Source organism: Dipodomys ordii, unplaced genomic scaffold (genome assembly GCF_000151885.1).
Source record: "Dipodomys ordii isolate 6190 unplaced genomic scaffold, Dord_2.0 Scaffold18, whole genome shotgun sequence".
NCBI lineage: Eukaryota > Metazoa > Chordata > Mammalia > Rodentia > Heteromyidae > Dipodomys > Dipodomys ordii.
Window position 1 is genome coordinate 6395977 of NW_012267234.1, and position 21907 is coordinate 6417883.

The window sequence follows — 21907 nt, forward strand, 5'->3', positions numbered from 1 at the left end:
AGCGGAGCCCCAGCGCCGTGGCATCCGAGCGGGACCCGGAGCGGGAGCGGCAGCCGGAGCCGGAGCGGGAACCGGAGCTGGAGCCGAAGCTGGAGCCAGCATTGCAGCGCACGGGGCGGAGCGCGGCAGCCAAGCCGAGTAAGGGGGCGGCGCTGGAGAGCGGGTGGAGGGGTCCCTGCCGGGGGCGCGCTGGGGAGGGCGTGGAGGGGGACCCCGCCTGGGCGCGCTGGGGAGATCATGGAGGGGGTCCCCCCCTGGGCAAGCTGGGGAGGGCGTGGAGGGGGTCCCCGCCAGGGCGCGCTGGGGAGATCATGGAGGAGGTCCCTGCCGGGGGCGCGCTGGGAAGATCATGGAGGAGGTCCTTGCCTTGGCGTCCTGGGGAGAGCGTGGAGGGGGTCCCCTCCGGGGTCGCGCTGGGGAGGGCGTGGAGGGGGTTCTCCGCCGGGGGCGCGCTGGGGAGGGCGTGGAGGGGGGTGTCCGCCGTTGGCGCACTGAGTGGGCCAACGCTTGGTGTGGAGAAGGACCCCCAAGAATGCTGCAGACCTCCGCACCCCAGGTCAGGCCCCCCTAGCTGGCACTCAGGCTGACCCCTGACCACGCCCGGGCCGCAGGGAAGGGAGGGTCTCCCTGGATGACCAGCATGGACCCGCTGCGGGGGTGGGGGGGCTGTGCTGTCGGGTTTGGGGGACGCCTGAGCAATCCACACAACTGGGTCAAACTAGAGCGCACTTTTGACCGAGGTGGGAGAGAAAGGAGACTGGGGGTTGTGTGAATTTTAAACTTGGACCTTCCTTCCATCCCCTTGAACCAGGAAGTTTGAGCTGTTGACAGAGGGGCCACCGGGGGCGATAGCCCTGCCCTGCTGTCCTGACTCAGTACCAAGGAGAGAGGGAGGGAATTCCCCACTGGCCTTCTCCCCATTTGGGGAGACTTTCTTGTGCACTCTAAGGACTTGAGTCTGAGTCCCACAGGGCTGCGCCGCTGGCAGCACTGCAGTGGCTCCCAGACGCCTGGCCAAAGTGGACAGGGTCCTCCCTGCCCCACACGGCTCTTCCTCTCTCTCCTTCCAGCTGTGTGATCCTGAGGACGGTGTACAGTGGCGACCTAAGGCTGCCCACCATCCAGTGCCAGCATAGGTAGCCAGGCCCCATGCTGGGAGCAGAGCCCGTGGTCACAAATAACAGGTGTGAGAAGCCAGTTCCAAGTGGTCCTTGTTTTCAATCCACGCTGGCCCATTGGCACCTGCCGAAAGGATGTCCCTTGTACTGCCACCTCCGACATCCAGACGGCCCTACCATGCCTCTGTTTCCCTCTCTGAATTAGTTATCAGGGTTCTGTTAGGAGGTTCAGGGGCTTTGAACAATCTTGACTGACTTCCTAGTTAGCGGTTAAGACACTTCGTCTCTCTGTGCCTCAGTTTCCCCACTGGAAACAAGGAAGGTGAATCAGGAGGATTGAACAGCATGATTCTCCTGGGGTTCCCAGCCAGTACTCACCTACATTTGGGCACAAGTGTCACTTTAGGGGTATCCACTGTGGGTAGATGCTGAGTTTTTCTGAAGTGAGGGGCAGAAGGCATGAAGCTCCCCCATCCTCTCCTAGGATTGAAGTCTAGCTGTAAAGCCAAATTTTCTCCTCAGGAACACCCCATTCTCAGGCACTTCCTAGGAGTTCTTTGCCTATACCAGCCTCTCCTCCTAGGTTAGGGTACTTGACCAAAAGGGGTGCTCATTGACTGTGTCCTTGACTGATGGCTGCTGCCTCAGGCAGAGGCAGCCCCCGTGTATTATGTGCTGGGTACAAAGCAATTCTCCCTCCACTTTGTGCCATGGAGGTAGAAGGAGGATCGCTTTCCCTGGAGAGCAGTCAGGCTGTCAGGTGGCTTGGCCATGCCACTGGTAACAGAAAAACAACAGTGAGAGCAGCCACCAAGGCTAGGAAGCTGCCCAGCATGCTGAGGGCCCAGCCATGCCAACTTGCTGATACGATGTGTCCATCTAGGCGATTAGGTCATTACCCACCCTCTGTGATGAACCTAAGGAAATGAAGCTGGCTAGAGGTCACAGCTTCAGAACTGGCTTGTCCCCAGGAATGGATCTGCTCTAGTCTTTGTGGCTGGTGTCTCAGATAGAACCCCAGCTCAAGGTGGTACACAGAATCCCATAGCTGGAAAGAAAGCAAAGGACACCCATGGAGTCCCTGGCCACCTAGCTGCCAAGAGCGGGAGATGAAATCTAAAACCATGTGTATTGGTTGTCAAGTGGGGACCTGGTACAGCAAATAGAATGTCTGCGCCCTCCACACCTACACAAAATCTCCCTCTCTCTCCTCTGTCCCCCATAACCCTCACCCACTCACCCAGTAGGGTGTGCTCCCCTACACCTCCCTCAATTCCCACCCCTCATCTTCTCCAAGGAATTCATCAGATAGTAATTCACTATGTGTCTAGTGGCGTACTTGGTATTTGGGACACAGCCCATAGGCCCTGCTCTGTCTGCATTATGACCATACACTGGGCAACATTTTCTCTTTGACTTCTGGCAACAGCTGTCTGATGTACCTGGAATAGGGTGGGAGCTATGGGAGTCCCAGGATCCTAGAATTGCTCCCACTGTGTCTGTGGGAAGACTCAGGCTTAGAAAGGTTGAGTGCATCTATCTCCATTAGGCATAGACTACTTAAATATCTCTGTGACCCATAGGAATATGAGTTTGTGAAGTTGTCATTTGTACGTTGTAATTTGGGTGACATGTAATTCATTATCAAGATGATTTTTCCGTGGAAATCTTCAATCCATTTATGTCTGAGTAGAGTAAAACAGTATATTCATTTTCTGTGAGCCATAAAAGTTTTACACTTCCAGTTGTTTTTCTTTGGTGGGGGACAGGGGTAGGCTGGCAGTATTGGGACTTGAACTCAGGACCTTGTACTTGATAGGCACATAGTCTACCACTTGGGCCATGTTCCACTCCCCCCCAGTCATTTTTTTCCTGTCCAAACAACAAACTTATTTAGTCAAATTGATTTAAAAGGGCAGTCTCCCGTTCATTAATTACCTAGGCCTCTCTCTCTTTCGCTGCGATCACCTCTCCTATTCCATTGCTCTGAGGCAGAAATGTCTGTGTGTCTGTGGATTCTCTAAACCCCAAACCGGGCTTCTCTCCACACCTGCTTCCTTGCTTGCAGACAGACTGGTGGATAGGAAATCAAGCTCCATAGTTTATTCAGGCTATAGTGGTGGGGCGGAAGGCTGATCCCATAAGGAGCTACTGCAGGGAAATTAAGGTAACCTGTAGGCCACCTTGTCCATCCCAGCACACATGGGGCCAGAGGTTGCATAGAGACAGAAGGCCTCCTTGCTGCTGAGATCCCCATTCTGACACTCTAGCAGGTGACCCAGTCACCTGTTGGCAAACCTCAAGGCCTCCTGCCCACCTCTGTGCCACTGTTTGCTGGTCCTTCCCCTTCTGTGCTCTGGGCTCCCTACATCCTACACTGAACCACACCACAAACCTGGTACCGTGTACCTAAGGAATGGAGGGTGTCCCCAGCGGGGTCTCAGCCTCAAATAGAGAGCACCCTGTGACCAGAGAAAGGTTTCCATTGCTTGGGACCCCACCTGTAGCTCTCCAGGGTTAGCCTTTGCCTGGGGAAGGTGAATAAAACCCTTTCAAGATAGTCTAGGGACCAAACCCTGGGAGATGCATATAGTCCCTGCGCACATCCTACATGGCAGGCACGGTGCTGCTAGAACCTTCTACACCTGCAGCCTACACTTCTCCAGTCTCTACCATGTCCCAGTCACCTGAGCAGACACACTCATCCTCACTCCCCCCCTTCTTCCCCCCCCCAATCCATCTGTCCCTCAGTATGACCCGTGCACTTTGCTGCCCAGGACCTTTGCCCTGTCTGCTGCTTCTGCCTGGCTTACCTGCTACCTTCCCACCAAGGTGTTCCACAGTCACTTTGTGTACCTAATGCATTCCTCACCTGCACACCTGCCCCTGCAATGTTCCGTAAAGAACTCTGCCACTGCCATGGTATGATACATTGTATGCCACCGTCCAAGTTCACCTGACTGTTCTAGCCCCAGCAGTCAAAGGCTGGTATATAAGGGACTTTTGACACCTAGAAGCATAGTCATCTACTCGCACCCCTAACGTCCTGAAACCCCTTCAGCTTCTCTCTCCATCTCTGGCTCAGCCTCTGTGCCTTCCTGCTTCCTTTGACCTGTGTGGCTCCACCCTGAGCCCCAGGAGACCTTCCAGAAGGGATAAAAGCTTGCCACATGGCCGTCCTGCTCCAAATGGTCCCCAAAGCCCACCTGGGGAAGGAAGCTCACTACCTCACCAGGTCCCTTCATTCTTCTGTGGTGCTGTCTGTAAAATGAGGGTTTCATTAGAAGACCCAGGGAGCCGACAGCATGTGACAGAAGTCAAGCAGGGATTGCGTACGTGAGTGGACGTAAGTGAACATGACTGAGTCTCGTTCACACGGCCAAGCCCCTCCCCTCTTCTGTCTGTTGTTCTCCAACCAGATCAGGAATCTCCCAGGTCTCATTCTGTGGGTCTGATCTCTGCCACGGGCTCCAGAGTGGAGGTATTCCGGGAGCCAGGAAGGGAGGGGAATGGAGGTAACAAGGACTTGCGGTACACCATTCAGCTACTTCAAACCTGGAGGGCCGGCCGCCCACCCTCCCTCATACTCCCAGCCAGACAATCCAGTCAGAGATGAGTCACAAGCCTCAGAGCAAGCTGGGAGCAGCGACCTCCGTGTGGGCCCTCCCCATTCCCAGGCAGCCTGCTCTGGATCTCTGTGTGCCAGGCCTTCTTATTCGCCTATGGTCCCATGGGGGGAGAGGGGGGGCAGGGACGTGTCCTCTTGGATAACTACCTCCAGCTCCTTTATCTCATGGATTCTAACCATGCTCCCTCCCTCCCCCAGCTCCCCCTGCAAGCAAAGAGGCCACCAAGCCATGATTTTCCTGTGGGCTGAGCTCCATCTTCAAGTGGGCAGGGAGAGGAGGAAGTGGACCTTGAACTTGACAATCCACTTCTGTTTTAGGGGTCTCATGTCTCCTCTGGGATAGGTGTTACAGGGTCTTGGTAAATGAATCAGGGGATGTTGGGGTGGGGGGGCGGGGGAGCTTCTGGGAGACGGCAGCCAGAGGATGTGTAAAGGACTGACTATGGTGCATGAGGCAAGGAGCAGAGTATTGTAGGTCCCATTGTCACTATGGTGATAAGATGTCTGGGGAGATGCTTGGCTCTTCACAGGATCTCCTTAGCATCGTTCACAAACATCTTCTGCTCATCCTCATATGTTAGAATCAGGCCAAGACTGACTGAGTCCCACAGTCCCACATTCCTGGGTACTATTGAAAGCTCCCTCTATATCCCGCCAGGAGTCCTCATTTAGAATAATTTAGGACCAGGGCTGGTCTGGAAGTGGCTTTATGTTGTGGAAGAATCCTCAGTAGGATCCTTCTCTCCATGGCTCAAGGTAATTCTCATGAAGCCATCACTTGAGTTGGGTGTTGATGGCTGTATAGGAGTTTACCAGGTGGAGGAAGGGATGGTATACTAAGGGCAAGGCCTGGAAGTATGAGAGGTCCACTGTATCCAGGAAGAGGTTCAGCCAGAACACCAGGGGCAGCAGATCTCTGTGGCATGTTCCTGGCAGGAATGGAGGGGCATTGTGGGTAACAGAGACCCTCCCACTCAGCTCTTCCTTCATCTCTTCTCTGTGACCTTGAACACGTTGTCACCTGTATTCCCTATTTGCAAAGCAGAAATGATCTCCCCCCTCCCCAAAGGGCCCATTGCAGTGGCTTATCTAGCACGTTGGAAGTGTTGGGTTAACATGCCTGTCGGAGTCTCAGCCTTCATCCTGGGACCATTGAAAGGAAAGGGGGTGGGGGACAGGGGAGGTGTGGGAGGGCAGGACTTGAGGGCAGCCCCTGCAGTCGCAGTGATGGTCTACCCATCACTGGCTGGCATCAGGTGTCTGGCTAGACATCCATCCATTAGACATCTGCTGTGCCAGTTTACTAGAGAAGTAGGGAAAACCTCAGGATGGTGGAGGTTGGGGTAAGAAACCAGGCCCATTTTCCTGAGGGTACTGGGGAGCTACAGAAGGCTTCAACAAGAGAGCGATGTCATGTCATCCATTTTGCCTTGAAAAGGAAGAGCTTGCTAGGCGCCAGTGGCTCATACCTCCAACCCTAGCTACCCAAGAAGCTGAGATCTGCAGATCATGGTTCGAAGCCAGGCCAGGCAGAAAGTCTGTGAGACTTTTATCTCCAATTAACCACTAGAAAACTAGAAGTGCCACTGTGGCTCAAGTGGTAAAGCACTGGCCTTGAGCTGAAGAGCACAGGGTCAGCACCCAGGCCCAGAGTTCAAGCCCCACGACTAACCACAGAGAGAGAGAGAGAGAGACAGACAGACAGACAGACAGAGATCTGTGGAAGCAACAGGAGAGGTGAATTTTCAGCCCATCTGTGTCCCCCATGCCTAGACACACATGTGTACATATGCACACGCAGCACACACCAGCACATCCACACAATACATACATGCCTGTATGTATTTTCAGAACATAAGAATCCTGGCGTTGGGGTTCTTCTTGGACTGTCTGGTTGGGAAGTCACAGTTCCCCAGTGGCTCCTGCAAGATCCACCTGTTACCCTTGCATCCCAGGTCAGAGATTGCCCCTCTGTTTCCATGGAGACTGAGGATGGATGGCAGGCCAGCCACAGGGGTTCCCTGGCTTAGGGAAGGCTGAGGTAGCTGTAAGGAGCCACCTAGAGAAGGGTCTCAGGCCTGGTGCCTGCCTCCTACGGGGGGGGGGGCAGAGCAGGCATCTCTGAAGCTCCCTTCTGCCGGCCAGGGGCTTGTTATCAGAACCCATGTTCCCCAAGCACACTGTGTGCTCTTGCCCTGCTTTCTGTGCCAGATGCCTGGCTCTGAGAGGTAAATTGCTTGGCCCACAGTCCCTGCCAGGAAGTGGCTGAGTTGACATTAGTGCTCAGAAATCAGACTTCCAAGCAAGACTCCCCAAAGAGAGGCCTCTCTGATTCATTTGTTCAGTAGAAAAGCCAATTAGTCAATGCTGTTTGCTTGGCCGATGGGCTCCATCAAAACACAGGATCTGCATGGTGGAGAAAAATAGATCTAAATAAAAAGCCTCTAAGCCAGGCACTCTGGTGGCTCAGGGCTGTAATCCTAGCTACTCAGGAGGCTAAGATCTGAGGATCATGGTTCAAAGCCAGCTCAGTCAGGAAAGTTTTCCAATTAACCACCAAAACAAACAAACAAAAAAAAACCTTAAGTAGTAGCTTAAGTCTTGAGTGGAAAAAAAAAAGTGCTTACACCCCGAGTTCAAGCCCCATGGCCAGCACTCACATAATAAAAAGAGTCCCTAAGAGAAACCAAGATGGAGGCCTGGGCACCTGCCTCTTACAGACACGTTCTGTCTACAGTATTATCTCACGATCAGAGAAGCCAGCGGTCTCCTGAGATCCAGGCGGAGAGGCCGTGCTGCTGCCCTGTGATCTCTGTGTCTGCCCCTCATCCCAGATCCTGCCCAGCCACCCCTCCTCCCCAAAGTGTAGCATGGTTTCTCCCTAAGAAGTAAGAACACATCACCCTTCTACTCTTTCAGCCTCGTGTCTCCCAGGGACACACAAGACCGACCAGCTTCTGAGCTGTACTTTGTGAAAATATTTTCTCCATTGTAAATGCATGTTGAAGCAATCTGGCAGTTCCTGGCTGCCCGAGCTATCCAGGTATCTGGAGGAAATGCAGGTGGGGAGAAGGGAGAGGGGAAAGAGGCATCTCCCTTCCACAGATCTTTGTTTCTCAGTGGGTGACTTAACTTGTTAAGTGCCTTCTAAAGGGTGTGCTGGCTGACTGTGTGAGTTCTGGAGTCAAATAGACCTAGACTCTAGTCCTTTGCTGTGTGACCCTGGGCAAACAACATGATCTCTCTGAGCATCCTCCTCTTCAACTTTTTTTTAATATATATATATATATTATTGTAAAGATACCATGCAGATGGGTTACAGTTACATGAGCAAGGTAATCACCTTACCAAAATCAGCTGTGTGACCACCTAGCCCCCACCCTACCCTTCAGGTTGCAGTGTTCAGCTGTGGAATGAATACATCAGGCAGCTGTGGGAGGAATTGGGAGTCACTGAAGCTAGCAAGGCAGTGGGACCCCCTCAGGTCTGCGAGAAAAGAGACTCCTGGCATCTCTTGTTCAGGATTCAGGTCCATCCATAAGAGATGTCCTACCCCCTCTGCCCACCACTGGGACCCCAGCACCCACTCTGCTACATTGCACCCACACCTCTGAACTCTGTAGTCCAGGAGTCCCAGGGTGCAGGCTTCCAGGTCTCCTTCCTTTCCCCCCATTTCATTCCCCCGCTCCCATAGTTGGAGGCCTAGGATCTAAAGGCCCAGCCTGCAGAGCCAGTGGTGCCCATCACTTACCTGTTTGTTTGCGTCCCTGCAGGTCAGTGGAGGGGCCTTCCCCGGGAGAAGTCAGAGTTGTGCCCATGGGCAGGCTGGCTCTGCTGTTCTGCTCTAAGGATTACATGTCCTTCAAACGCCCTTGACCCTGTAAGTCTCTTCCTCATCCATCTACCTCTCCAGCCCACCTGCAGCCCAGCCTGGGGAAGGGGTTGTGGGGATGGCTGGAGGAGAGCCAGGTGTCTGATGAGAGGAATACGCTTCCAGGAAACAGGGACCATGCCCATCCTGTTCCCAGGGAGTCCCAGGCCCTGCTTGGTACATGGCACCTAGTGGGTACTCGGGAAATGTTGCCTGGATGAGGAATGTAGGTAAAGCAGGTGCCTGGTGGGTATTCCATTTGGCGTTTCCACAGCCCTAACCCCTGCCAGTTTAGAAGAGCAGCCAGACAAGTCCCCTGCAGGAAAAAGCAGCCCCCCAAGGCTCCCCACACAAGACCTCACTGCTAGGAGCCAGAGCTCACAAGATCTGGAAAGTGAATGAGTCACAGCATTAGGAGCCATGGGAGGGTGGTAGGGAAAGTGGGGCCATCACCCATTACCAGAAGCAGATCTGCCATTTCCTGTGGACAACGCGGGGAGAGCAATCACCCACTGGCCTCTCAGGATTTGGGCAGACATCATGAGTCAAGACAGGCTAGTCCCGCACCGGCCAACCCCAGCCACATCTCTCCTCCAGACATTTCAACTCATCCCTGTCCATCATAAAGAAAACCCCAGCGTCCTTCATATTGTCCCCACATGGGGCAGAGGGGAAGACTGGGGCAGAGGAAGGAGGCAGAGGAAGGCCTTGATTCAGGAAAGTCAGAGGGCTTTGGGGCCAAGCTACTGCAAGAAGAAAGAGGGTGCTCGGCTTGCAAGGTCTGTGAGCCATTTTCCAGCCTTCAGAAGAAGGCTGCCTGGTTTCTTGGGGGGAAAACTGAAGGCAGGGAGCCATCTCCATCTGACCCCTGCTGGGAAGGACAGCCCGGGACTCCCTGGAGACCCGGGCTCCAAAAACAGATGCTCTATAACGTTGTCTCTGTCACCCAACAGACGACAGCTCCATGGAGCTCCCGATGAGGTGGGGAGGAGGGGAGGGTGGCTTCCCTTCCTCTGGCCTCTGGGGACAGATGGCGGGGGAGGAGATTGTGGTCCCAGGGGAGATGGAACCTGTAGCAGATTGAAACAGAGAAGGGGAAGGTGACATCCTGTGATTCTCAGAGAAGTCAGGTAGAGCCTCTGTCTGCTTGAGCTCATGATGGCTGCTCACAGACAAGTGGGTACTAGCGCCTGGCAGAGCCCCTGGGTGCCCTGAGGCTCCCTCAGAGTTGGTGTGATGTGGTATGCAATGCCTGGCACAGACACCTGCCAGCTGCATGATCTGGAACAAGCTGCTAGTAGAAATCCCAATTGCCCCACTTACAACTTGGAAACAGTAATACCACCCTCTGGTTGAGTGCTCGGATTTCACAGGCCACAGGGAGTTGTCTAACCCGGCTCTGCAAACATACTCCAGAGACTTGAAACACTGCCCCCATGGCCACTGTCTCTACACAGCTCAGAATTACCCGAGTCTTTCATGATTAGGAGAAGAAAACAGAGAGGATGGGGACTGTGACAAAAGACCTGGAGAATCAGCTTATCTGGAGGAAAAGTTTAAGTCTCAGCTCGCTGTTTCAGAAGCTTTAGCCTCTCCCTCTGTAGGCCTATGGCAAGGTAGAACATCATGGTAGGAAGCCTGGTGGAGAAAGACCTATTCATGGCAGCTATGAACTGAAAGAGAAGAAGCTGCTGGAGTCTCAATATACCCTTCAAGGACAACCCCGCCCCCACCATGACCTAAAGTGCTATCCCAAGGCTCCACCTATTAAAGGTTCCACCACCTCCCAATGTGTTCTAGGTTAGGAGCCCAACACATGGGCCTTTAGGAAACATTCATCAAACAAACTATCACAGGCTAGATCCTATTGTTACCTGCTCGCTCCCTGTGTAAGCTATCTGTGCAGACTTGGGGAGTGAGAGCAAGAAGTTTCATGAACTTTTTCTTCCAGATCTCAGTCTCCTGAGTAGCTAGGATTACAGGTGTGAGCCACCAGTGCCTGGTCTATTATTCTTGTGAGCGAGTGGGATGGTCAGTGGTATCTGCTATACTAATCCACTGGCACATCTACCAAGCAGAAAATCTAATTATCTGAAACAACAGGACTCTTAACTGCCCAGACAGGGTGTCATTTACAGCTGAATGTGTATATTGAGAAACCTATAGTGTGTTCTTTGCCTTCATTTAAGATATCAATTATATCGAGCCTTAAAACAGTGGCCTAAATAGTATAAGCATGAGACAGACGAAAGTTTACATCTGGTGAAGAAATGTTTGCGCTGTGTGTGTGTGTGTGTGTGTGTGTGTGTGTGTGTGTGTGTGTGCGTGCGTGCGCGCATGCCAGTCTTGGGGCTTGAACTCAGGGCCTGGCCACTGTCCCTGAGCTTTTCTGCTCAAGGCTAGTGCTCTACCACTTGAGCCACAGCTCTGTTTCCTGCCCAGGCTACTTTAAATCTCAACAGTCAGATCTCAGCCTCTGAATAGCTAGAATTATAGGCACGAACCATCAGCTCCCAGCTGTCATTTCCCTCTGACACTGGCTTTGGTACAGAGGAGAATGCAGAAGCATACCACACAGACTGAAGGAGGGCTGGCACTTCAGTTTAATCCTGTCACCAAGAATTTGATATTTCAACTGCATGAATGGCTACACATGACAGTAAAACTGCAACAGAGGTCCTAAACAGGCACTGATAGTGTATGTGGTCATCAGGGACATTTTGAGTCAGGCATAAGAGGCTCATGACTGTAATCCTAGTTACTCAGGAGGCTCAGATCCTCAGATCCTGAGAACTGTGGTTTGAAACCAGACCAGCCAGAAAAATCCACAAGACTCTGTCTCCAATGAACTAGCAAAAAAAATCAAGGCTGAAGACATGGCTCAAATGATAGAGTCCCGTTTGAGCAAGAAAGCCGAATAAGTGTGAGACCCCTGAGGAACCCTCTGAGATGAAGCCACTGTATGGGCACACACACACACACACACACACACACACAGAGGAGTTGAGCAAATAGTGCACATTTCCTGCCGGCTGCTTCTAAGATTTGCATCTCTCTAACTGCAAAGGAATCCAGCAAAGAACAAACCTATTAGAGAGAAAATAAAGAGGTGGACGCCTCCATGGTAGTGGAAAGAAGGCAGAAGGCCTTGTTTGTGTCTCTGGATCTATTAGCCACTTCCAAGCACCTACATCAACAAACACCTCCACATTCTCCAGATTGCCAAATCTCAGTGTATCTAGAAACTCGTCTTTCAAAAAGCATTCTGCTCTCTCTAGCTATGGCCTTGACCCTGCTCACAACTCAGTTTCTGGGCAGTCCAGCAGCTCCCCACTTGCCCACACCACCTGCTCCCACATCTCATCCAAACTCTCACCAAAGTTCTTCATTTCAGTGTAGTCCAACTTAGCCTTTTTTTTTTCTGGTTGTGGTGTTTGAACTCTGGGCCTGGCACTGTCCTCAGCTCTTCAGCTCTAGGTGAGCGCTCTACCACTTGAGCCACAGCACCACTTCCGGTTTTGTAGTAGTTTATTAGAGATTAATCTAATGGATTTTCCTGCCCAGACTGATTTTGAACTGTGATCCTCAGATGTCAGCCTCCTGAATACCTAGAATTACAGCTGTGAGACACTTGCACCTGACACCATTTTTTTTTTTTTTTAGTGAGAACCTTTTGAATCCTGCTTAAGGAATTGAAGGTCAGGAATCTTAAATACAGATGGGGCTTTGATTTTTATTGTTGATTTGTTTGCTTGAACTGTGATGGTGATTTAATAGCTTTATCCAGATTTTAGAATTAAGTTTATGGAGTGCCTGTGTAACTTATATAAACTATCTCACTTAACCCACAGAAACACTCTGAGAGACTACTCCTCTATTGTTGAGATGAGGAAACTTAGATACACAAATGTTAGTGATCCTAGCCAATGTCTCTGAGCCAGGCACTAAGCATTTACCACCTTCAGGGGCATCCTTTGGAACAGTCATGCAACTCCAACAGCAAATAATGTCATGGCAATCTGCACAAACCCCTAATGTAGGAGTTTGAGCCAGGTTCAATCCTTCAGATTTCATTCACACAGGTACTCTGCGAGTTGTCTATGTTGGATGATGCTAACACCAAATTGTCGAGGAAAGACTGGTTTATTTGCCATTTCTAAGCATCCTGGGGGCCAAAGCAAAGAAGATCAATGGTATGATTCTCATGGTCTATACAGAGAAAGGAGTTCTTTGGGGAAATAGTTAACATGGAGTCCCAATCTCAGACAAAAAAAATGTTGCTGCTTCTTAAATTGGTCCCCTTGCTGTGGGTTCTGAAGCACAGAACCACTGGAAAACAACACTATGGACAGTGCTCCAGCCATGGTGGCCAGAGAACACAGTTCTCAGCTGGAACAGCTTGTTCTGGGGACTGAGACCTGTGTACATGGACAGCACGTGGACAGCATGGCCCTCACCCAGTCCCTCAGGAGGAATAGCCAAGGATCGTTTACAGCACTCAGGAATTTTAACATTTTCCACATCAATTATTCAGGAGCTTCCTGGAAAGTTCACATCAGAGTTAATGGTCAGTTTTCTGCACCATGACTTTGAGGCTTCTAATGCAAGCTGGGGTAGGAGCTAAGACCCTTCTGACCTATCGATGGAGCCAACCAACCCTTCTCCCATCCCCAGCAACTGCTTCTCCTCCCATGACCCCTCCTCTTCATCACACAGACTGGTGTCACAGAACCCTGAGTTCTTTGTAAAGATGACCCAAGAGGCAACTCTAGGAGGTGATCAAGGAGAAGAGCATGTAAAAGAGGTCAAGCCAATGGTGATTCTAAGAATTCAAGGGCTAAGTATGGTAGCTCATGCCTGTAGTCCCAGCTTATGCAAGAAGCACAGATAGGAAGATCATAGTCTATAGTAGTCCGGGTAAAAAGCATAAGGCTAGGGGCTGGGAAGGTGGCTCAGTGGTAGAGCGCTTGCCTTGCATGCATGAGGCCCTGGGTTCAATTCCTCAGCACCACATAAGCAGAAAAAACAGCAGTGGTGCTGTGGTTCAAGTGGTAGAGCGCTAGCCTTGAGCTGAAGAGCTGAGGAACAGCGCCCAGGCCCAGAATTCAAGCTCCATGACAGGCAAAAAAAAACATAAGGCTATATCTGAAAAATAACCGACAGCAAGTGGTAATCTACTACTCAGTTGGTACGAGTGCCTGCTTAGCAAGCTCAAGGCCATGAGTTCAAACTCACACAAAAGAAGAAGGAAGGGGGAGACGGGCGGGTGGGAGTGGAGGGAGGAGAGAGGGATGAAGGAAAAGTAAGTGAATTGGTGTGAGCTCTGTGTCTAATTTCATCACTGATGGTTCCTGCAATGTCAGCAGACTGATTCACACCCCCCCCCCGCAGAATGAGGGAAAGCAGCGTGTGAAGCTATTCCAATGCATGCATTTTTACAACCAATACACAAGTTTTTAATCACACCAGAGATAAAAATCTTAGTGAATAAGGATGGAGGTGGTAAAGCCAAGGGATGTGGACATGAGAGGGATGCACAAGTTAATTGTACTGAGTTTATTTGAGTGGTGTGGCAGGATGTAGATGAATGATGTCTTGTTTCTTTTTTTTTTTTTTTGGTCGGTCATGGGGCTTGAACTCTGGGCCTGGGCGCTGTCCCTCAGCTCTTCAGCTCAAGGCGAGCGCTCTACCACTTGAGCTACAGCACCACTTCTGGTCTTCTGGTGGTTTATTGGAGATAGGAGTCTCACCGTCTCTCCTGCCCGGGCTGGCTTTGAACCACGATCCTCAGATCTCAGCCTCCTGAGTAGCTAGGATTACAGGCATGAGCAACCAGCACCCGGCCTAAAGGATGTCATTTCTTTTTTTTGGGGGGGGGGAGGTCCAATGGTGGGGCTTGAACTCTGGGCCTGGGTGCTGTCCTTTAGCTCTTCAGCTCAAGGCTAGTGCTCTACCACTTGAGGACCACTTCCGGCTTTTTTCTTTTTGCTTATGTGGTGCTGAGGAATCAAACCCAGGGCCTCATGCATGCAAGGCAAGCATTCTACCACTGAGTCACCTTCCCAGCCCCAATGTCTTGTTTCTTTAGAGGTCTATTTCTTTAGATTTCTTGATGATGTCTTATTTCTTTAGAATTATGAAGGACCTGTGGATGGTCACGTAACTTTTTCCAGTTCTATTTTAACACAGTGGTTGGAAACTTTCTATATGGCAGTGGAATGATCTCCTGCTAACTATGACATGTAAAAAACCACTGGAAGCAGAATTGCTCTGCTGAACTGGAACCAGAAAACCCTATGATGGTGCTCTCTCTCGCTCTCTCTCTCTCCCTCTCTCACCCTCTCTCGGCCTCCCTCCCTCCCTCCTTTCCCAGGGCACCCATGTGAACCTCTTGATTTTCAATTTTAGAGAATTATCTCAGTTGTTTCTATTTATGTGCATGGAATAAGCATTTAAGGAGTATCAGCAAGTAATAGATAGGTGAGTGGATGGATGGATGGATGGATGGTTTGTTGGATAGATGATGGGTGGATGTATGTCTGTTAGGTAGTACACGAATAGCTGGCTGGATGGCCCATATCTGAATTGAGGAATGATAGTAGGATGGGTGGATAAATGAATGGATGGATGACAAGTAAGTAGATAGATGGATGGACAGTGGGCAGATAAATTAATGGATGGTGTGTATTTGGACAGATGGGTGCATTGTTGGATAGATGAATGGATGGTGGGTGGGTGTCTGGGTAAGTGGATGGATGGATGGCTAATGGATGATGGGTGATTGGTTGAACGGATGGGTGGGTTAGCTGAGTGCACTCGTGGTGGGTTGAATAGTGAGTGACTTTGCATTCCACGCCTCCTTTCCACCATAGTTTGTTCCACACCTAACATCACGAATGGGCTTTGAATGACATGGGTTGACGTCCTCTGGTGATGCATTCTCACATCAGGAAGAAATCTAAACACTAAGAAAATACCTTGTCCTTGCCCTGTGATCCAAACATACAGCTTCCTTCAAGGTGACATCCCGCAGTGTGCCCCCCTTTCCTGAATTCTTCTGAGGCCTCTCTGCCTGGTGTGTCTGTCCCTGCTCCTTCCCCCCCTCCCCCCGTTCTGATCTTGTTCTGTGAATTCATCCTTCAGACCCAGCCTTTCCAGGTCCTCCTCTCTGAACCACTCCTGGCCCACCCAGCCCTCTGGCCTCCTCCCATCAGTCTCCTGGTGACATCCACCCCATGGATGGCTGAGGGGAAGATGGTGTCTGAGTCACGTTCTCTCCCCTGCCTGCATGGCCCCACCCAGCCAGCTTCTGCAGTAGAGACAGAGCCACCCTGCTGAGCCCAGGCTCGCCGGGAAAGTGGACCTGTGATAAATGTTTTTGGAATTTTTGTGACAGGAGCCATCCATCAGATCTGAGTCCCTGGCCCTCCCCCTTGTCCCTGTCCTCAGCATCTCTGGGAGAGTGGGCAAGATGACAGTCAAAAGATGTCGACTCAGCACCCCGGGGTCTCTGCACCTTCCCCCGTATAATCATAGCTCGGGGCTGCAGAGAAACTGCTCTGCGCCCAGACCGAGTGCTCAGGAAGCCATCTTCATACTACACTCAGCAAGGCCTGTCTAGCAAGAGGCTGCCTCCATTTCCCTGCCCTGACTTTCCCCTATGTTCCCTAGGTTGAGGCCAGTGCTGACCTCAGTCCCCTGGCCTCTCTTCGGGGTTTCCACCCCCGCCCCCACCCACCCAGAACCATCCACCATCCTGGAGTGAGAACGGTTCAAGAACAAAAGCCCCTTTTTCAGGTGAGTCCAGGGAGAGCAAAGACACGTCCAAGGTCACCAAGTTGAGTGAGGAGCAGAACCAGAAATAGAACTCGCTACCCTGCACTCTTTCCCAGTTGTCTTTATGTTACTATAACAAAATTCTTGAAGCTGGCTCGTTTATGCACAAAAGGCCTTGGCGGATGGCATTGCATAGCGAGAGCATCCTGGGGGAGTTACATGGCAAAGGAGGGATCAAGAGTCTGGGGAGGGGCTACATTTGCTCTTCTGTAGCAACCAACTCTTTAGGAACCAATCCATCCCCATGAGACCTAATTCACTCTGAGTCCTGCACTAATCCCTTCCAGGTAATTAGTGTTTCCAGGACCCAGTTACCTTCCATTAGAGCTCACCTCATAAAAGATCCATCACTTCTTAATACTGTTACATTGGGATTCAGGCTTCTAGCATATAAATCTTGTCCAGACCAGAACTTCACCACACGCGCTGTGCTGTACAGCCGCATGAATTATCAGATGAGCCTTGAGTTCAAATCCCAGATCTGCCATAAGCTAGGAGGACAATCTCAAGCATGGTATTCCAGCTCCCTAGCAATGGTCAGCTGGTCCATCTTGAATAAGCCCCCAGGTCATGGCTAGCTCTAACTGCCTACAAAAAGATGCAAAGTGTGGTCTGGAGGTGTACTTGCACAGATCCAAACACCTTGAATTCCCAGAGCCCCATTGTCTAGCATCCACAGCTAGCATCTGAGTGTAGACATGGGTGAGCACACCAAGTGCTTCTATGAGGCTCCTTCCTTACCTGTTACCTGGGGATCCCATCCCAGGCAATCCAAGGATTAAATGACATAGAATAAGTGCATCTGTGCCAAGCACAGGACTCTGGAGACTGGACCTCTTGCTACCATATGCTGTTGGGTGCAACTTATCAGAGGAAAGCAGACATGGTGAAGTTTCCACTGAACCAGGGGTGGTTTTGGAGAAGCTGTTTAGCAAGGAAGTCCTGTATAAGGACAAATCTCTGTCTTGGCAGTAGGAAAAGGGGGCTGTCATCAAGTTATTTCTCGGCAGTCATATTTATCTTGCTGAGAAAATGGAGCCTGAGTTTGGAAACTGGAAGTGTTTCCCTCCTCATGTAAACCAGTGCCTCCTTCTACCCATTGTGGTGATCAGAAGGTTAACTTCCTAGGAGCAATGCGGGTGAAGGCCACCACCACCTGTCTGCAACTACAGGTGCCGATGCCACTTCTTACCAAGAAGCAATGAACCTGCAATCTAGGCTGGAAGAGCAAGGCTCTCATCTCCCACCTCATGCTCAAGGTGACCCCGCAGGCTGGCATGCTACGAAGAGCAGACATGCAACACACACACACACACACACACACACACACACACACACACACACCTAGGTTTGCAGTCATCATCTACTGTAATAGATCTCCAGTAGCACAAATCTTTTGACCAGGATGTGAGTGGCCAGTATATCCATTAAACACTTCAGCATCTGGGGCCATAAGAAAGGCAGTCTGGAGCCTCAGTGACAGCACAGTGTCTGGACCCGGCCCATTGTCTCTCAGTAGCATGGGCCACACACACTGATTCCTGCCCTTAGCTCTGAGCATGTCTCAGTAGTGACAGCATGGTAGATTCTGTCACACTGGATGAATGTGGCCAAAGGCTCCATTTCAGGGCCAGCTTCAAGCAGGTAAAGTCACTGCGTGGAGTGCCCTGTTAGAAAGGATGTTAAAGCTGCCTTCTGGGCCAAACAGGAAAGAGGATCGTGGTTGATTAGTAATGTCTGCTGCTAACACAGATAGGAAATGGTGGTAGATACACTATAGATTCACTAGCCAAGGACTAGATTGTCCCTAAATTGAGGTCAAACAAAGCTGATTCTCTCCCCTAGAACAAAGAGATGGAGGGGAAGCTTACCTTTCATCTGAATCTTAAAAATGGAAAACACTCTTGCTTACAGTAGCTAACAGCCAATGAAATAAAAATGAGAAGCTGGTACTTCATCCAAAACTCAAGCTGTCAGGGCTGGGAAGGTGGTTCAGTGCTAAAGCGCTTGCCTTGCATGCTTGAGGTCCTGGGTTCAATTCCTCAGCACCCATAAGGAAAAAAAAAGCCAGAAATGGCACTGTGGCTCAAGTGGTAGAGTGCTAGCCTTGAGCTGAAGAGCTGAGGGGAAGCGCCCAGGCTCAGAGTTCAGGCCCACGACCGGACCCAAAATAAAACAAAACAAAACTCAAGCTGTCATAGCCAGAGAGAGAGAGGGAGAGAGAAACCAGATACCGTATTCCTGCCTAACAGTAAAACAACCACAGAGCCAACCCAGTCCACTGAAATCCAGTCACGCAACACACATTTAATAAACACTTATTATTTAGCCTAGCACTTGCCCAGAATTGAGCAAGTCAGGGCAAAGGGCTAAAAATCTAGTGAGGTGGGCAGAGAGCCTTGCAAAAAAAAAAAAAACCATAATATGACACAATGCACAAGTAAAGAGGCAGATGTTCAGAAATGGTAAGAGATGCCGTTTGAAGAAAGCACATGGTTTGCCACGATGTATACTGGGGTAAGATCAACAAGGACCACTTCTCTCCATTAGCTTTGCATTACTATGGGGAGATGGCTGAGACTATTAACTTTGCTGTGTTTGTTTTTCAGCGGTACCGGGGTTTGAACTCAGAGCCTTGCACTTAGTAGGCAAGTGCTCTACTGCTTGTACCACACAGTTCCTTGTTCCTTCAAGTTGCTGTTCAAATGGACTTTGTGTCTTTGCCTAGCCACCCTCAGATCATGATCTTCTTCCCTATGCCTCCCATGTAGCTGGGAACACAGACAGAGAGCACTCAGCCAGGCTGGTTTGTTGAGATGGGGTCCTAACCCTCTAACATATCTGGGTCATTTATGTAGCCAACAGGATTGGTCCTTATACTCTTGCCCTTCTGTGAACCTTTTGCTCCTTCCCAACACCTTGGTAAAATCATGTTGACCTTTCAACCTGATGTCTTGGTGAAGTTGAGTCCTTGTTAATGTGAAGAGTCTTCAGGCTACAGCTCTGCCATTAATGTGTTGTGTGACCTTGGCCAACCCCATGATCTTCTCTATTCTCCCTCCTCCTCTCTGTGAGGTAGCTGGGCCCCTCGGGCAGAGGCTTCAGGGGAGAAGAAGGCCAGTCACACTTCCAAAAGCACCCGATGCAGGGAGCGGGGGCCTGTTCTCCTGGACCCTGCAGGTACAGCCAGGATAGAACCCATGGGCCAGGCTCCAGGCCGTCCTCCATGTACTCACAGATCAGTGAGGGGAGGGAGGGGAGGAGGAAGAAACATGGCGGGCCCAGCTCAGTGTCCTGTCTCTCTCTCCCTCTCTCTGTTCACAGTAGCACGATACAACCACACCAGCTATTTCTACCCCACGTTCTCAGACAGCTCGGAGCACAGCCATCTGCTCGTGTCCCCGGTGCTCGTGGCCAGTGCTGTCATCGGTGTGGTCATTACCCTCTCCTGCATCACCATCATCGTGGGCAGCATCCGTAGGGACAGGCAGGCCCGGCTCCAGCGCCACCAACACCACCACCATCGGCGCCACCACCACCATCACCGCCACCGCCGGCGTCGACACCGGGAATACGAGCCCGGCTATGGTGAGCTGAGCCCCAGACTCCCACCATACACTCTCTAGACCCAGGTGGCATCAAGGAGGTGGCAGCCCCAGATGTAGGTAGAGCAGGGAGGGAAGGAGGTGTGAGGAAAGACGTCCTAGAGGTCTATGGTTCCGGAAGAGCTCACAGGTGCCCACCACAATGTCCTTCAAGGCGATGCAGTGCCTGTGGTCCGCCAAGAGAGGGACACAGAGAGAGGCTAAGGCCAGAGGAAGAGTGTAGCTTATTCCTGAGTTGTACACCCAAGCTATTGGTCCAGGCTGCACCAATGCTGTCCCAACCGGTACCTGGAGGGAGGGAGGGAGGGTGAGAGGAAGGAAGGAAAGGAGGAAGGAGAAAAGGAAGGGATGGATGAGAGACAGAAGGATGGATGGTTGGAGGAATGAATGGATGGATGAATGGATGATGGACAGAGGGATGGATGAACAGTCAAATGGATGGCTGGGTAGATAATGGATGGATGGATGGACAGAGGGATGGATGGATGATTAAGTGGATGGCTGGCAAACAGATGGATAGATGGATGGATGGACAGAGGGATACATGGATTTTTGGATGGATGGATGGATGGTTAAGTGGGTAGGATTAGTGGGGTGGGTGGGGAACAGAAAGAGGGACAGACAGGAAGTTAGAGGTCCAGTGAGAGGAGCAAACAAACGGGTAAGAACACAGATGAGTGAGTACATGAGCGATGGCATGAATGCGCAGTGAATAAATCCACCCATGAGAGCCTGCTACGTACGTGTAAGATGACTGACGTCAGAGTCTCTTGGTTTTGAGACATCATTAAGCGAGTCAAAGCCGTCTGGGGATCAGTCCCAGGCATGTTTACATGTCCCCCAAATGCATTTTTTTAGCAGTATATGGCCTCCCAATTCTGTCTCATTCCCAGCAGAGACCCATTGTCTAAAAGCAGCAGGAAGGAAGTCAGACAATTTCACAGGCTGGAGGAAACCAGGCCCCTCCCCACACAGCCTTCCCTGGGGGTGCTGGGGTCCAGAAGCCCAGCCATCTTCCAGATATGGAGAAGAAAGCGCCGCTGAGAGTCAGCCCGAGGAGGGTGCATGCTGCAGATGATAGGAGCCCCCGGGAGCCCTCCAGTGCAGGAAGAGGCTGGAGGAAAGGAAGGAGTCAAGGGTCACTTAAATAGATTGACCTGACCACCAGGGGGCCCCCTTTCCCTCCCCTAGAGTACCCTGATGATCAGCAGGCCTGAGAAAGGCTCTCCGCTTCCATGGAGCTCAGTGGTTAGGCAGGAGCCATCTTTCGGCCATTGGAGCTAGTGGACAACCAGAGGCCTGACGGTGATGCAGATGGTGAGGTGTTCACCGGCTCCTGGACCTCTTGTGTTTCATCTCATTGTATGAAGTCCTCATCGTGGGCCTCCTCATCGTGGAGCGCCACTCCAGCTTATAGGTGGTGGGTGGGAAATGTGTGAGCCCTGGTAGCCCCACTGAATACCTCAAGCTGAACGCTGTGCAGTACTGACTGAGGGGCTGCGAGGGCTCAGCCTTGAGGGGGCTGGCACTGGGGAAGAGGCTAGTGGGCTCCTTGGACACAGGGCAGGGCCTAGTAGACATCTCAAGTCACTGGGACACATAGCTACGATGGGAGAATGGCAATTAATGGTCTGTCCTGTTCATTAATGATGAGGATTAGAAAGAAAAGCATGTAGTACACATCTGTAATCCCAGCACTTGGGAGGGTAAGGCAAGAGAATCAGGCATTTGAAGCTAATCAAACCCTGTCTCAAAAGAGAGAGGGGAGAGAGGAGAAAGGAAGGAAGGAAGGAAGGAAGGAAGGAAGGAAGGAAGGAAGGAAGGAAGGAAGGAAGGAAGGAAGGAAGGA

General features: G+C 51.2%; 1 protein-coding gene across 1 annotated transcript in view; it reads left to right on the plus strand.

Moving 5' to 3' along the window:
• The first annotated feature begins 5 nt into the window (after positions 1-5).
• Bean1 (brain expressed, associated with NEDD4, 1) overlaps positions 6-21907 on the plus strand; it is a 26419-nt gene continuing 4517 nt past the window's right edge. The window contains exons 1-3 of the mRNA XM_013012828.1: positions 6-138; positions 8520-8626; positions 19778-20041. The gene's annotated coding sequence lies outside the window, so the exon portion shown is untranslated. The remainder of the gene's footprint in view (positions 139-8519; positions 8627-19777; positions 20042-21907) is intronic.